Here is a 17,858-nt window from a genome sequence, read left to right as displayed (position 1 = left end):
GGCGGAAAATTAGCCACCGAATACCCTCAATAGCCAAGGAGACCCCAACTAGTACTATGCCAAGAGGCACATTTGAAAAGTCATGCAAAAAGGGTGTCCTTGATGATTGCATATGTTGTGTCTGTATGATTCTATGAGTGCCATTGCCAAGGACAGACTGCGAATACCGTGTGCTTTTGACAAACACATATATAGAAATATGGGAGATAAAGTTTTAGTGTAGTTATTTAGTAAGTAACTAATATAACCTTCCCTTTGTATTAATTTACCGAAATACCTACATCAAAAATGGAGGTCACATTGACATTTTAAAAACATATTTTAAAAAACCACAGAGTTAAATAATAACTTTCAATATCTAAACACACAAACACAACATAACTTCAAAACAAACCTTAAAGTATCCATTGTTACCCAAACTTATGGGGAATCAAGGACTGCTGCAAAACTTGTGCAATGACTGACAAGGCCCTCTTTAAAGGGATGAAAAAAATATTCAAGTGGGACAATATCCATGTTATACCATCCAAAGCAGAGTGAAGCTGGAGGATCATCTTCTTCAGTGGCTGCAGCAACATTTCCTGGTTAGAAACCCCCTTTGAGGTGCAGATTACTGCAACAGATATGGCCCCAGAATTGTCAAGAGTGGCCATGTACTGCATGGACTGTGGTGTTGTTATAAGTGCTAGTGCGTAGTGTATTACAGGTATTCAAAATCATACATGGTATTGTTTTCCACTTTTATCATTTTTGTACATTTCATAAGAGAAGTGCAAGTAAGCAGCAAGAAGGCAACGCAAAGCTGAAGGACCCTCTGCTTCAATAGCAGCACAAAATGACTGAAGCAGAGAGTCCATTCAAAAGTCCAATCTCAACATCAAGGTTTGGATCCACAGTTTTCTCTGATGGCATCATACTGCATGGATTGTGGGGTTGTAGTTAGTGCTGGAGAGCAGTCCATAACAGTCCTCCGCAATGCTGGAAAGAATAATAAATGTTGATGTGCTTTTTTAATTTTTGAAATTCATAGTTTTTATACATTAGCAGGCATTTTATTATCCTACAAAATGAGCATATAATATCTGTCTGGTACTAATTTTATTACCTTCCAATTTATTGTGACATTACTTACATATAACGTACCATAAACACAATTCAAACCATCCCTCTACAAATATATACATAGCTGACTTTTGACAGTTATTATAAATTAATTTTTCACTTAATACATAATAGTTTAAATCGTCTAGCAAGTGCATCAACAACATATGCAAACATACTCTGCATTTTACAGAACACTCTATTAAATGTTGTAATCTCTTTAAAACTAATAATTGTAATAAATGTGACTTGTTCTCCAACTCCTCCTCTTAACAACTCTTCATTTTATCTAGAATCCTGCTCAGGACCAGAGAAACGATACTGCACATCATCAGAAACCTTTTCTATGTCTGTCACACTACCATGCAAAAGTGCTCTACTTATTTCTCCTAAACAGAAAGCAGGGTTTTTCACATAATATAGTCTCCTACCTAAAGTTTGCATTGTAGAGTGGTATAACTTATTTTGTGTTTTAAACTTCGCCGTCGAAAGATACATAGGAATTTTCTTAATATAGCAATGGATTCCTGTCTAATGCTAGAAACACTACCACAATTCCATTTGTATACAGTACCCTATATACGTCGTCCACATACCTTTTCTGCAATACATTCTTCTACATTTCTAGATATCATCACCTTATTTGCTATAGGACTGCAATTCTTTATTTGATAACATTGTCCTCTTTAATCAATAGCATGAACTAATTTTATATCCTGGAGATGGCTTTCTTCATTAAAGAAATCCTCTGCACAAGAAGTTTGTACCTATTGTCCACTGAAAACAATTGCTTATATTCACTAATATTTTCATGCAAAACACTATTTTGTCAAGAGAAGTCATTTGGCTGCGGTGTCTCGGTTGGTGGGGTCAGTGGGTGGGATCTGGGCAAGGGTGGTGATCAGCTGGTCTTCAGTGACTTTGCTCCAGAAGCGGCGAGGCAGTCGTTGGGTGCGGTAGTGCATGGTTGATTTCTTGAAGGTGAAGTGGATGCAGCGGTAGTCGGTCCAGTGGAGTTCGGTGGTGTGGTCAAAGGCAACGTGGGTGCTTGTGGAGAAGACGGGGTCCAGCGAGTGGCGGGTGGCATGGGTGGGTGCAGTGACAAGTTGTCTGAGGCCGAGGTTGACGAGCTTATCGATCAGGGTGGCTGAGTTGGCGTCGTTGTTGTTCTCGAGGTGGAAGTTCAGGTCCCCGAGGATGCTGGTGAGGTCAGCGATGGAGTCACTGAACTAAGCCTGGGGTGCGGGGGGTCTGCAGATGAGTGTTCCTCTGAGGGTGGTGTTGGGGTCGGTGTGGATCCCGAAGTGCGGGTGTTCGACGGTGTTGAGGGTGTCATCTGTGTGGTTGGCGACCTTGAGGGTGGAGTTGTGGATGATGGCTATTCCTCCTCTGGTTCTGTTGGCGCAATCCCTGCGGGTGATCTTGTAGCCGTCCGGGATGGCTATGGCTATGTCGGGTGCCGAGAAGTCGTTCCACCAGGTCTGGGTCAGGAAGGCCACGTCTGGGGCGGAGGTGTGGAGCAGATACCAGAGCTCTACTGCGTGTTTGTGTGCGGAGCGGGTGTTAAGGAGTATGCAGCAGAGGTGGTTGGGGCCAGTCCTTGGAGGTTTGGTGGTTCTGTCGCAGGTGATGCTGCAGGTGCGGCAGGAGAAGAGTCAGTGGGTCCGTTTCGGGGTGGCCTGGAAGCAGGTGTGGTTTCGGCCGGCGTTAAGTGCGTGGAGGCTGTTGGCGTCGTAGTGGAGTCTGATGTCGTGGCGTTAACGGGGTCCAGGGCTTCTGGCGCTGGGCGCGGTCCAGTCGCAGATAGGCGCAGACGGCTTGCCATAGGGGCGCAGCTGCCGCAATTTTAAGGGGAGCTGGTAGGGAGGAGCAACTGGGAGGCGGCAGGCGGAAGGAAGGGGATAGCGAATGGGCGCGGGGGGCGGGGCCGCAGGGGCTGCAGCGGCGGGAACGGCGAGCAGGGGCACGGTGCAAGGAAAGACAGCGTCCAGGGATGGGCAGCAGAACCGAGGGTGCAAGGGCACAAACACTGGTGGAGCTGCAGCGGGGGGAGCGACCTACCTGGCAAGGTCAGGGGTCGTTCTCCTCACCGCGCGCTGCCACCAATTTTAAGGGGAGCTGGGAGGGAGAAGCAGCTGGGAGGCAGGAGGTGGGAGACAGGGGATAGCGGTTGGGTGTGGGGGGCAGGGCCACAGGAGCAGCAGCGGCAGGAACGGCGAGCAGGGGCACGGGGCGAGGAAAGACAGCGTCCAGGGATGGGCAGCAGAACTGAGGGTGCAAGGGCACAAATGGTGGTGGAGCTGCAGCAGGTGGGAGCGACCTACCTGGCAAGGTCAGGGGTCGCTCTCCTCACCGCACACTGTGACCAATTTTAAGGGGAGCTGGGAGGGAGGAGCAGCTTGGAGGTGGGAGGCAGGGGATAGCGAATGGGTGCGGGGGCGGGCCACAGGGGCAGCAGCGGCAGAAACGGCGAGCAGGGGCATGGGGAGAGGAAAGACAGCACCCAGGGATGGGCAGCAGAACCGAGAGACACCTTCAGGGTTATCGAATTCCCCAAAAGGTTAAGCCCAGCCCTCCACATACTGAGCCAAGCTCTTCCCCTCCCAAAGCCAGCCTTCCCCCTCCCGGAACCACTATTCACCCTGGCCAAGCCAGCCTTCCCCCTCCCAGAGCCACTACTCCCCCTGGCCCAGCCAGCCCTATCCTTCCCAGGTCCAGGGCACCCACTACCACAGCCAGCCCTCTCCCTTCTAGGTCCAGTGCACCCACTACCATAGCCAGCCCTCTCCCTCCTAGGTCCAGTGCACTCACTACCACAGCCAGCCCTCCCCTATCAAGTTCCAGTCCTCCCAAGAATTGACCCAGCCTCCCACTTCACACCTGTATTCCCCTTGAGAGGTGCCTGGAGTGCACATTTGATTCCCCTATCCTAGGGAGGTTTCCCTGGCAGTGAACTGTGTGCTGAGTTATATTCGGACTGGCCATTTGCCTTGTTTTTTTAGCACTTTGTATAAGTGATAATATCTTTGATTAAAACTCTATTTTGTTGAAGACCATTGTGGCTGTAATTGCTAATGATGCTGGGCAATGTATGTATATATAATGACCTGTTCAAGTATAGTGATAGCACTGTTACTGTGGCATGTGAGTCATTTGCAGTTGTAAAGGACCCCAGAAATTTGAGCATGTAATGTGCTTATTGGATCAGAGTGTAAGTGGGTACATGATGTATATCTGTGATGGGCACCTCTTGGCCTATACATTGGCTTATGTGGGTTCTGCTTTGGTACACATGGAATCTTTGCTTTCCTCACATCAACACTAGAAAATAGGCTTTACTGAATGACTTGTGGGGTGGACAGGGTGCATCATATGTGAATGAATAGATTTTATGTGTACCCACCTGGGTAGGTGTACAGTTCTATTTGATGTTTAGGGCTTCACCAGCTCATGTGTATATTTCCATTTGTGGACGTGACAACTGTTAGATCTGGGGGTCTCTAATTGGCAGAGGTAAGTACCTTAGACCAAGTAGGGACCCTTGCTTCTAGTCAGGGTGAAGGAATACACACAGTAGATAAACCCTGCTCCCCTCTAGGTAGCTTGGCGCGAGCAGGCAGGCTTATCCCCAAGGCAATGTGTATAATAAATGCACTTAACACAACAATGATCCCCAATCCACCACAAACTGAGACCACACAGGTAAGTATATTTATAAAAATATATATTTATCTATTTGCAGTAGTAAAAATCAACCGTATACGATAATTACTTCTTTAGGAAAAAGTTGCACTTAATCTTAATGGTTGCACTTGTATTAGTCAGGAATGTCTTACTATAAAAAATAGTCTCAAGTCTCTCTGAATCAAAGGTAACCCTAAGATCCTCGAACTAGGCCCTAATCAGCCCTTTAAATGATCTGCTAAAGCAATGCCCGTGGTTAATAACTTCAAGAAATCAGCCCTTCGAATATTTTAGCTCAAGCGCTACGATCACGCCTCACCGAGCATTCCAGGCGCACCGCGCTTAGCAGAGCAGACTCGCTCCTTGCCCCGGCTGGTCCCAGCAGCCCTCCGCCCGCTCTCGGTTCCTCGGGGAGCGTCGGGGAGCTAGCTCGGCGTTCCGAGCAGGGACAGACAGGCCAGGGGCAGGGGTCACACGCGGCGCTCCCTCAGCGAGGTCGGGTCGATCTTCCCCGGCTTCGCCGTTCACCGCGCAGCTTCTCATCAAGGATGACGCCGTGGACCAATCCGGTCGTGGCGTTCGTGGCAAGCCTTCACACACGCCCGGGAGTCAGCCAATGGCAGTGCGGCTCCCGGGGCAGGCCTGCGATGACGCGTCCTTGGCCACCAACCAGCACACAGCCTCGGCGATGACGCTATGGCGCACGTGCCAATCCCATCGCAGCGTTGGTGAGGGGGCTCGGCTCTCTCGTCCAATCAGAGAGCAGCGGGCTCGATCTTTACAGCGTCGGCACCGGCAAGGTACGGGGCGCTTCGTCGGGTGTTTACTGACCCCGGGCCGCAATGGTGAAGCTGCACACAGGTTGATTTAGTGCGCCCTGCACTGGGAAGGCCCCCAGACCTTCGGTCTTCACACAACACGTGTCGATGAACACGGCGACCTCACAGCACGGCACAGCAGCCGGTGGGCAGGCAATACACAGCACGGCGCTCTCCAGCCAAACAGAGGGCAGCCAGCGCTCCACACGGACAGATGATCGACGGTCAGGCAGACAACAGTGCTCACGATCTCTTCAGCCCACAGCAGCTTCAGGGGACACAGCAGAGTTTTGTAGTCCTTGGGCAACCTTTATGTCCCTGGGTTGCAGAGCAGGGGGCCAGCTCTTCTCAGGCCCTTGGAGATTCAAGTTGAAGACACAGTACAGTTCAAGTAAGCAGGATCACAGCACACAGCAAAGTCCCTCTTCTCCTCAGCTTTAGTTGGTCAGCAGAACAGGTCATCCCTTAGAGCACGCAGCAAGGCAATCTTCCTTCAGTTCTCCAGCAGTCCTTCTTCCAGCAGAGGTTCCTCTTGATTGTAGATTCTGATTTTCTGTTGTCAGGGGCCCTTTTCTTATACCCCAAAAAGTCTTTGAAGTTCTTTGAAGTCTTTGTGCAAGTGGGCCCTGAGCCCGGTCTAAACCAGTTCTGGGTGTTGCTGGGGCACTGGGGGTTTCCTGGCTTCCTTCTTTCTTTCAGTATCAGGGACAGATCAATCAATCAATCAATCAATGCATGTATATAGCGCACTACTCACCCGTAGGGTCTCAAGGCGCTTGGGGAGGGGTGGTCTGCTACAGCTCGAACAGCCAGGTCTTGAGCTGCTTCCTGAATGCGAGGTGGTCTTGGGTCCGGCGGAGTTGGGTCGGGAGGGAGTTCTAATTCTGCCCTACTCAATTGTGCGCCTCACCGGTGTTTGGCACTCCAAAATATGCTATTTAACTTTACCACATTCCAGTAAAGACAAATTCATTGTAGTACACTTCACTTTGCAACACTGTCTCCTATGCTCATACCATGTATAAGAAGTTGCTGGAGTTGTGACGCAGTATGTAATATACGCAGTGTTGAGCTGCCACTCCCACCTATCCTGACGTTTGTTGTAGATGAGTATGTGACGTTTGTGGGCATGTATTTAAGGATGTTCCATGAGATGCAGGATCTGTCATTTGTGAGGTTCTGCAGTGAGTAAGGATTGTTGCCTGCTGACTGTACAGAATGGGCATGTGATGTGTGCAAATATGTTTGAATGGTTTGTGGTGGTCTGTTGGTTGGGATGTTGCATACATGATCACAGTGGCTTGCTTTTGAGCCTGGCTGTATAAGTCAAGGCCTTTCCCACTGAGTTGATGCTTTCAGATGGATGTTGCATATGTTGCGTGGCCACCTGCTTAGATGTTTTCTGTATGCTCTCTCTGGATATGATAGCCTTTCGTGTGTTGATGTTGAGTGTGTGTGGAAGCTCAGTCAGTGTATGTTTTTGACACCCTGGCATACAGATACTCACTGTTTGGTCTAATGTGTTATAACTGTACATTGTAGCATTCTTGTGGGGGAAGATGGCGGCCGAGTAAGAAGCTCGGTCGGAGTGCTCCCGGCACTCCCGTGATTACTACAACAGAGGTTGGAAAAGAGCTCAAGCATGCAACGATGCAGCGATGAAATAAGACGCAAGGAGTAATTTGCGGTGATCTACTCTAGTACGAGATGAATAATTAACAAGTGTAACAAATTGAAAACTGTGTTTCTTACCTACGAATGGGACGAACTGTTCGTGGCATGGTGCTCCTCTTTGGGCTCTTTGGACTCCCTCCTCTCCCTTTGAACGTTGGAGAGAAGGGCTGCGGTGCATTGGAGGCGGAAGGCATACTCTCTGATCTGGACTCAGAACCGGACCCAGTTTCTGTGAGGGTTATCGCAGGAGAAGACGGGAACCTCAAAGTGTACAGCGGAGCAAGCAAGGCGGTGAAAAGTCCCGGAGCTCGCTCCACTGCGGAAACAGGTACGGGGAAGTGGGGCGCTGCGAGGAGGGCGAGGTCGCACTGCCGCCGTGTCTCCGGAAGACTGAGGTTTCAGTTCCGGGGCACGAGCGACAGAGTCAGGGAGCAGAGGCAGGTCGAGGAAAGCTGCAGGAGAGGCTCTGATTCACTCTCAATAGCGGGTGAACTGAAAGACACATCGGCAAACGAGACGGGGGATAGAAATGACTGCAGGAATACGATAAGACTAGTAAAAGTCTGCAGAAAAGGGGGATTGGAAAGTTTGAAAAGTTTAAAGTGCGAATACAAAGGAGAAGAAACAAATAACTTTTTCAAATCAGAGAGTATTTGGATTTTGGAAAGCCTGCACTGCAAAGCACATCAAAAAAATGTATGTTATAATACAGGCTATAACTTTAACAGTGTTAATAATCAGTTCTATCAATTTCTCCTGCTCTGTCAGACATATAAACATTTTCAACCCTGCCAAGTTACACATTCAAACATAAAAGAGAAAAACTCAACAAACAATCAGCTTATGAGTAAAATAACAGAGTCAAAACCGGAGGGAACAGAGGAGAAACCGCTTCAAGATTCAAAAAATCTTCCAAAAAATCGAGCCAAACCCAATTTCGAAGAAGAACCCCTGCAATTAGAAACTCAGCCCAACACAGCGAAATCCTTCTACAGTTTACGGAATAGAAAGTTTCTAAGTCAGGAGCAGTTTCCGAAAGGCATTACCCCAAGAGTGAGCAGAAAAAAAACAAAAAACCTCACTCAAAGGCTACTTAAAGAATAATTTAGAGAAGGGAGAAAACAACTTGGAGTCTACTCAGAAATCTAAAGTAAAAATAAAAGTTACTCCCTCTCTTAGGTCATATTTTAAGATCCAGCAACAAGAACAGAGCTTAGAATCTTTTAGCTCCTTAGAAGCACAAAGAACATCGGAAGTTTTGGAAAGTGAGAAAGAGGAACCAATAGCCAAACTCACAATCAAACTACCAGATACTCACCCCTTAAGAAAAGAGAAACAGCGAGCAGCCCCCATACTAGCCGGAAAATTGAGTACAGGGAGCGCAAAGAAAGGGAGAAAACCTCGAACTAAGAAAAAGATCTTGGTAGAGAACATAAGTCTGGAAGAAATCTAGAAAATTAAAGAAAGTAGTTCGGAAGAAAGAGCGGAAACTCATATGGCGGAGGGGGGCGCAGACTTCTCCGCTGCTGCAGCAGCACATATAAATGCTAATATAACGGTTGAAGATAAGGAAGATGAGGACTCAAGGTCTGTAAAGTTCAACAAAGACATAACAAAAACTCATACAGATGAACTTCTTGAAAAAATATGGGTAGAAATGAAAGAGAAATTCTCTATCTCCGAATCAAAACAAAACAAAATACAGGAGGTGTGCGATAAATTGGATAGTAAGCTGAGCGCACTAGGTGACAGAGTAACAGCAGTAGAAAATGAAGTCTCCAGTTTAGACAAAAAGGTGGAGAAAAACAGAAAGGAGATAAACTCTCTGAGATTGGAAAATAAAACCATAAATGAAAAACTGGAATCCTTAGAAAACCAAGCAAGGAAAAATAACATAAGGATCCTAAATGTGCCGGAGAATCAAGAAGGCAAGGATGTAAAAGCATTTGTAGTGGCACTTTTGATGGAACATTTCCCATGGGCAGACAAAGGAACTCTAGATGATGATATACAGAGAGTACACAGAGATCCTTATGGAAAGAGCAAAGAAAGGAAAACCCCCAGAAAGATCCTAGTAAATTTCAAAACCTATATGCTGAAGGATAGGATCTTGGGAGAGGCATTGAAAAAAGGGACGTACAACAAAGACAGTTGGAACTTTAAAATAAGATCAGATATGTCAAAAGCCTCTCAGACCAGACAATGGGAACTGGGAAATCTAATGTCTGAACTGCAACAACTAGGTGCCACGGTGCAAATGAAATTTCCACCCTCTTTACGGATCATGTGGAGAAATAAAATGCGCAATTTAAGAGAGCCTGAAGAGGTGAAAAACTTGATAGAGCAAATCAAAGATCAAATACACGCAGAAGAACCTCTGAGTTAAATGTTCACAGACAAATCATACAGATTACCTGATAACCTGTAACACATATAATCCTGTATACACTTTGAAATACAAAAAAAAAAAAAAATGTTTATATACAATAAGAGTATAAGAGAAACAGATCTAAACTACACTTAAGGACAAAACATAGAATAAACATGAAAGAGCTATAAACCAACCAACTAATTTCATTATTTTAACTGTACATAGATAAAAATCACGGGGAGGGGATTGGGAAGCCAAAAGGGTTATGAAGATAACCGAAGGAGAAGAAGATGGAGGCTTCCCCGGGGAGGGTAACTTTAAAGCACGACTTAGTAAGTATAAAACTACACGAAAAAGGGTGGGGTGCAAAATAGGGAAAAAAAAACAAAAAATTCCTCATCTGCGAATATTCAGAAAACTAAAACAACTAGGAGTTAAACATAATTCTCAAAAAGTGAACAGAATAAATGGGGAGTGCATGTAGGGATGTAAATATTCTATCCTGCAATGTGAACGGTCTGAGAACAAAAAGCAGAAGGAATAAAATCTTAGAGTATATCAGAACTGGGAAAAGCGAGATAATAATATTACAAGAAACTCACCTGTTAAAAGAAGAATGGGATCAAATAACTAAGAACCTATGGTGGGTAGACACTCTAATATGCACAACGCAACAATGTAATATAAAGGGAATAGCGATAATCTTTAAAAAGTCCTTAAAAGCCACTATAACCAGTTCAGAAGTAGATAATAAAGGACGATGGACCATAGCTAATGTTAGAATAGGAAATTCTCCCATTACTATCACAGGGTACTATGGTCCGAATTTGGATGATGCTGATCCGTTGCGAAAACTGTACTCACAACTACTATTAGCTACCTCTCCCATAATATTGGGAGGAGATTTTAACCTAGTAATGGACCTAAAACTAGACAGATCACCACCGGGTAGACATACTAACTTAAAGAAAATGAGACAATGGATTGGGACTTATAAAAGAGATCTAAATTTGGTAGACATCTGGAAAAACAAAGGAGAAAAATCACAACCGTTTACTCTATATAACAAAAAACTGGGACACAAATCCAGGATCGACTTCTTTTTGGTTAGTAATGAACTATCAAAGAAAGTGAAAAGAGTATCTCACTTACCAGCTCACCTCTCAGATCAGCTAGAACTACAAATCATAGATAATATAACTGAAAGGAGATTCACAGTCGAAAGAGTTTTGCTGGAAGACGAAGAAATCGTAAAGGAGCTGGAAACTGAAACAAATATCTTCTTCGAGTTAAATGCGTTAGGTACCACAGAACAAATAACCTGGGATACCTATAAAGCTGTCATAAGGGGTAAACTCTTGAGCTTAGGGGCACATAAAAACAAACAAGTAAAACAAGAGATCTTAGACTTGGAATCAGAGATCAGATTCTTAGACATCGATATATCCACAGAACAAGAGGAGGAAAAGAAACAAGATCTTCTTAACAAAAGACAGACTCAAAAAGATAAAATAGATCAAATATTGGAAGAGAGGTTACAGAAAAAATGGGATTCTAGCAAACTGGCAAAACATGAGTTTGGTGAAGGTTGCGGAAAATGGCTAGCATGGAAGCTTAAATAGGATCTAGCTAAAAACAAAGTGGAAAGTATTATCCTGGATGATCAAACAATTCCTTCCTCTGATGAAAACACTATCAAGTATGAATTCTGGAAATTTTTTAAGGACCTATACACGGAAGATATAAATCCCTCGGATCAAATGATAAACTCTTACTTGAAAGATGCAGCACTTTTAAAACTTGAAGAGAATGAAAGAGAAGCTCTGGATAAGGAAGTTCAAGAAGAAGAAGTGGCAGAAGCCATTAAAAGTTTGAAAAGGGGAAAAGTCGCAGGGCCAGACGCCTTACCAAACGAATTATACATGAAACTGAAAAACTCTATACTTCCTCATATAACCAAACTAATTAACCTAATTCTAACACAACGGAAAACCATACCAGACTCCTGGAACGATGCCATAATTACAATCATTTTGAAACCCGGCAAGAACCCTCTTAAATGCGAGTCATATCGTCCAATTTCATTATTAAACACAGACTATAAAATATTTACTAAAATAATGGCAGCACGGCTAGGGAGAGTACTATCAAAATTATTACATCAAGATCAAAAAGGCTTCATAAAAGGAAGATATCTGCACGAAGTAACACAAGAACTCTTAACAGCAATAGATATCGCAACAAATGAGAAATCTCCACTTACCATACTCGCTGTTGATGCCGCAGAGGCTTTTGATAGGGTCAATTGGGCTTTTCTTGAGAATGTTATGGTCAAGAACAACTTTGGACCTCACTTTATTAATATGGTAAACCAGATTTATAAAGATCCAAGATCAAAGGTCCTAATCAATGGTAGCTTAACAGAAAATATAAAGATAACCAGAGGAACAAGACAGGGATTTCCACTCTCCCCTTTACTATTCAATTTATATATCGAACCGCTGGCAAATAAGCTAAGAAACAACAATAAAATTATTCCATTCAAATATGGCACATGGGAGAAAAAAATCGCTCTGTATGCGGACGACTTAATGATTTTTACTGAGGATTATCCAAAAGCTAAGGCAAGTATCGAGAAAACTTTAAAGGCATTCGGAAAATTATCAGGATACCTGGTAAATCAAACGAAGACAGAAGTCATGACATGGAATACGACCTTTCAAAGCAATTTTATAAAAAACGAAATAAGGTACTTAGGAATTCTAATAAATCATGATATAGCGAAGATTGCAAACAGAAACCTAAACAAAGTTGCCGGAGAGGTAAGAAAACTGCTCGAGACATGGACCTCTCTATCATTGAGCTTGATTGGGAGATCAAATATAATCAAGATGACCGTCCTGCCAAAGTTTACTTTCTTATTCAACGCGATACCAATGGAATTTGGAAAGACGGAATTAGCTCGAGCACAAAGAAACATAACAAGCTTCATATGGGCAGCAAAAGGATCGAGGATTGCATGGAAAAAGATCAGGAGGAGCAAGAAAGATGGTGGGTTGGCCAGCCCAGACCTGGTGGAGTATTGTAGAGCTTTTCAATTCAAAAGTATTAAAGTACTACTAAAAAACCACGAATACTACCCTGACTATTTTAAAGCAATTACAAAATCAGAGGATCATGTGTTGTTTAAGTTCGGACACCCCAAATACTTTAAAAAAATAAAGCTCAAGATATTAAGAGATGCAGCAAAGATGTGGACACAAATTAGAGGCATTCTAAAAATATCGTACTATAGCAAGTGGGCTCCAATCTAGGAATCTCCTGGAACCCCAGAATGCTTAAGAGATACTCTTGCATTGGCATTAAAAAGAGCCAACATCAAAAATTGGGGACAAATACTAAATGGTCCAAACCTAAAAACATGGTTAGAACTGCAAGAAATGACAAATAATACTCTATCCAAATTCAAATATTATCAAATGTTAAGCTGGTCTAGAACTTTGCCCAGTATAAATGGTAATGAAAAATTGGAAGATGACATGATCAAAACAACGCGACTACCAAAAGAAATAGCTAAGTGGTACTGGGCTCTGATTATGGCCAACGATATCAATATTAATATGGAAACCCAAATATGGGGGAAAGACATTGTAATAATGGACCTGGATTTAATTTGGGAAAAATCAGTGGATAAATGCTGGTCCAACCTGAAATCCGCGGCTCTGAAGAGAAATCATTTGTATACAATTCATAGGGCGTACTGGACACCAAAAAAACTCTCCAAATTTAAAAATGCTGGAATAAAGAAATGCCCCAAATGTGGAGAGGAAAAATCAGACGACATCCACATGTTTAAAAACTGCCCTCAACTGAAAGAGTTTTGGGACCAAGTCGGTAAGACCCTGAGCACTATCCTGTCCAAACAACTAACTGTGAGTATTACTCTTATTCTTTTTGGGATATTAGACTCAGGTAATGAAGGGGGGCTTACTAAAGAGCAGGAGAATCTCCTCTTTGTGTTAATAGTTCTTGCAAGGAGAGAGATTTGTTTCTAATGGATAAGATCCTCCTGCCCGACTCATTCAGAATGGCTGAACTCTGCAATAAGAATTAACAAACTTGATAAATCAAGAAATGTAAGCAAAAGATTTAAGTTTTGGGATAGTTTTGAAACCTTCTTAAACCCCAAATAAATATCACACTTAAGTCCTATGATTAAAGCGATACATTTTCTGGTGGACAAGTATGGTACTTGCCGAGTAGCCAAGTTGGCTAGCTCCCTTCGATCCAAGCCAGAAGCATTGATATGTAACGAGTAAAGGAAACTCCTCAAACCAACAAGAGGTCAAAACTCCCCAATCAAGAGATCAAGGGGCAGTGTCGGAAAAGATCAAAGAGGCAGACACCTGATACTCCGTAAACATACAGTAATCGCAAGATGAGGACAAAAAAAAAAAAATAACTGTACATTGTGGTGATGGTAATGTTCCTCCTAGTAGCAGATGTGCTGTACATGGTGATCCTCACTGGAATGCATAAGGAGGGTGAACTGTGAAAGTGAAATAAGGGGTATTTTATGGGTCACTCATGGATAATGGAGACTTATCTGTGTGATGTGATGATTTGTGATGTTGTACTTCCTGATGGTGAGATCAGATATGTGTGTTCCTGGTTATAGTGGTGTTAGCACATTCCGTTGTGCACTTGCAGTGTTGTTAGTGGCAGAACCATAGGCATTTGTGCATGTCAAACCAGACACTGCAAATTCTTGTTCATTTGCTATGTGAGTATACCCCTTTGTGCTCTGACCCTCTATCTGTGACCAATATGCTGTAAAGATTATGTCTGCTAATGCTTGGGAGGGACAATGACAGTATGACCCCTTTGTGACCAGTGGAGTGTCTGAGGCAGTGTTGCCACATTCGTCTAGCTCAAGCACATAAGGGGTCTAATGTATCTGATGTTCTTTGAAAATTTGGGTTTGTGTCGTATCTGCGGTCTGTGTGTGGTTAGACAAATGAAAAGCTTTCAGAACTGTGAGCATATTGGCCTGTCTCCTCTCTCTTACTACACCTCCCTATAGTTTCAGAATGTATTTTGGTCTGTGAGAATGATCTTTGCAATTGACTTGAATACAAGATTTAATCTTATATGCTTGACCTTGGCTCCCAGATTCGGTGTACCCTCCATTCTGAGGCACTCTAGAGCAGGGACATTATGGGAGTAGTGTGGCACCTGTATCAGAGATTGAGCAGGGTGTAGAGCAGCAAAGGTTATGGCTGGGTAAGTGAGGGCTGATGTCAAATGGAATTTTGCATTATTCCGGACAGTTCAGTCCACAGAGAGGCAGGAGAAGTGTGTCAGTGGCATACCAATATAAGAATAGTGAAGACAAATAGAGTGCAGATCCCAGTATGCCTATTGAAAATGTGCAATCATTGAGGTTCAATGGTTTACTTGACTTGCTGGACCTCTGTGATACTACCCTGATGATAGATTTTCTTCTATTTCAACTTCTGTGCCACACAGAGGTCGGTAGACATCCTAGGTGTAATGTCAAATGTGAGGCCGTGTTACATACAACAACATATGCTGCCACTCATTTCTACAGCCATTTCCTGAAGTACTTGTTCCACTTTTGAACAGTTTACCTCTTTTCAAATGGTGTTGAGACGAGGGAGAAGAAACTGAATTAGAGTCTTGCAGAGAGTGGAATACGGAGTTGACATGCAAGCTGACCAGGGAAAGGTCTGGAATCTGAGCAGTCACTTATTTGTTATTCAAATCTGCAAGGTTATTCACAGGAGGCTAAGGCAGGGTGGACAATTAAGGTTTGCCTTGGGTCATGTGTCAGTGCTTTATTAGTGGCCTCTTCATTATACATCAGCATTCCATTCTGCATTTGTGCTTTATGCTAAATTTGTATATGGTAAGTACTGGTTTAGAGGAGTTAAGTGGATTAGCAAGATAGTCTTTGTTTTTGTGGGACAGGACAAACACACATGGAAAAAATGCCCATTGTTGGTGCCATGCAGTTTACAAATCAGGATAGCAATACTCTGGTGTGCTGAATGACATGGCCTGTCATTATGTTGTATGGCCTGCCATAGTATGGTATGGGCCTGTCTTTGGCTGCTTATGGTATGATATGGCCTGTGATTGTATGGCATGGTACCTCTCTTATTATGTCATATACCTCCACTCTGTGACTCATCTCAAAACTCATTCTACTACTGTGATCTCCAAATTCACATTTTCTTTACTCTTCCCTCCTCTGTTCCTCCTTGGATCAGTCCAAGCCTCATTTCATTAGAATGATCTCCCCATCCCTTTCTGGAGACTCTGCCCTCCTCCATTTTTCCTATTGCTCATCCCAAAACTCATATTGGTACTATGATCACACAATGTACACTTACTAGAACTTCCCGTATTCTCTCCCTCCACTATTCTTTTCAATCCACTTCACATACTTACGTATCCACCGCTCACATAAACTGAGATTTCGCTGGACTATTCCACCACTAATCCTTTTTGGGTTACGGCATTGCATGTGACCGGCCAATATTTGCCCCAGCAAATGGGGGACTAGGGTGGTATACGATCACACTAACGATGTGCCTGCGCTGACTGTGAGCTTAGTACTGCCCTATTAGAAGCGTGAGCAAACTACTTGTAAGCTGAAATTTGGACACATGCATTTCAACAGACTTATCTCAACTTTCCTCTTTTCAAACTTAGAAGGTGCATACATTCTGTGCATGCTACTTCTGTGAGATGGTCCTGACAGATCTCTTCATTTACTGCCTGGTTAACACTGTCCCTGACCCTCCTTCCTTAAAGTTGCTATTTTAGGCTAATTTGAGATACTTTGAGCTTCTTTTTGGTTGGCTGTGGACCAGTGTATGCTCGTAAGATATGGCAACACCAGGGCTTTAAGTGGGCCGGGTATTGCTGGTGCTGACCACTGGCAGTTATAAATAGCAGGTGCAGGAAAGGGTCTTTATCAGGCTCTCCATTTTTGCGCTCACCCTGAGGGTGGAAAAAAATCTTAACTCTGCAGCATTACCACCCTTCACTGCCTTTGAGGTAACTTCAAAGAGACTCATTATAGTTATTTTACGGTCTAATCATTTCAGAACTGAAGTATTTTCAATATTATATGTCACAAAGACAAAGTCATAGTTGTTGCCTATGTATCTTATTCAACTAACAGCCATTGACAAAGCCAATAGCCCTAACTTGTTGTAGGTAATCTTGCTTTTTGTATTATATATCTGGATTCAATCACAACAGCAGCAAATAGCCAGTCAGGTGGCACACCATGCTAAGCACAGATTTTTAGCTTAGGCGTTTATAGCAATGCCCTGAACTGCTTCGGCCATGCCCCTTTGAGAGACCCGCCAGCTTTTTCATCCCACGTAAAGCACTAGAAAACACTGTCCTCATGTGAGGATCATCTGCAGCAAAATGGGAATTTTTGCCCACCGCTTTGCTGCTGCTATGATGTGGTGGCCGCAGCCAACCAAGATGGTTGCATAGTGTCCGCCAACTGGCCCACTCGCTGCTGGGATGACAATGACCCTTCGTGCACTGCATGGTTCTATGACCTGCCTATGGTTTGCTGTATCCAGCAAGGTGTCAGAGGTTGACAGGTACATTGTCCCAGAGCAGGGATTGGGTGATCTTGGTGTCAGGCAAACGCATGCAGTAAGGGGGGTTAGATTTATCTTGGATGGGCTCTGCTATGGTGTTGTGTCTGGCAGTAGTGCAGCAGGTAGAGCAGCAGCAGGATTTGTAGGGCAGGATCTATGATTTGCAAGTAAGTGGAAGGGTGCGTGACTGTGGAGTTTCATCTCTCTGTGTTTCTGTTTCCACCATCTTGAATGAGCAGGTTTTACCTCTACGTTCGAATGGCTTGATAGGGCATCGTAATGCTGCGAGCGGTCAGAGCGCTTTTTCTGCCCAGCTCTGCATCTCTATTGGTTATCTCCAACACCGGGGCAGTGGGATTTTTCTGTCGGATCTGAAACACTATTGTGGATGGAAAATGGCCTATCTTAGCCCATTGTAATATAGCAGTTGGGATGACCGCTTCCGGCGTAATGAAAATGTATTTTTCTACCTCCGACGGGACTGAGGAGGTGCCTACGACCGCCATTGTAATCAGGCCCATAGTAAGGTGGTTAACACATTGGTAAGGCTTTAAGAGC

This window comes from Lissotriton vulgaris, chromosome 3_1, assembly GCF_964263255.1.
Source record: "Lissotriton vulgaris chromosome 3_1, aLisVul1.2, whole genome shotgun sequence".
Lineage (NCBI taxonomy): Eukaryota > Metazoa > Chordata > Amphibia > Caudata > Salamandridae > Lissotriton > Lissotriton vulgaris.
Note: the sequence above shows the minus strand (reverse complement) of the source record.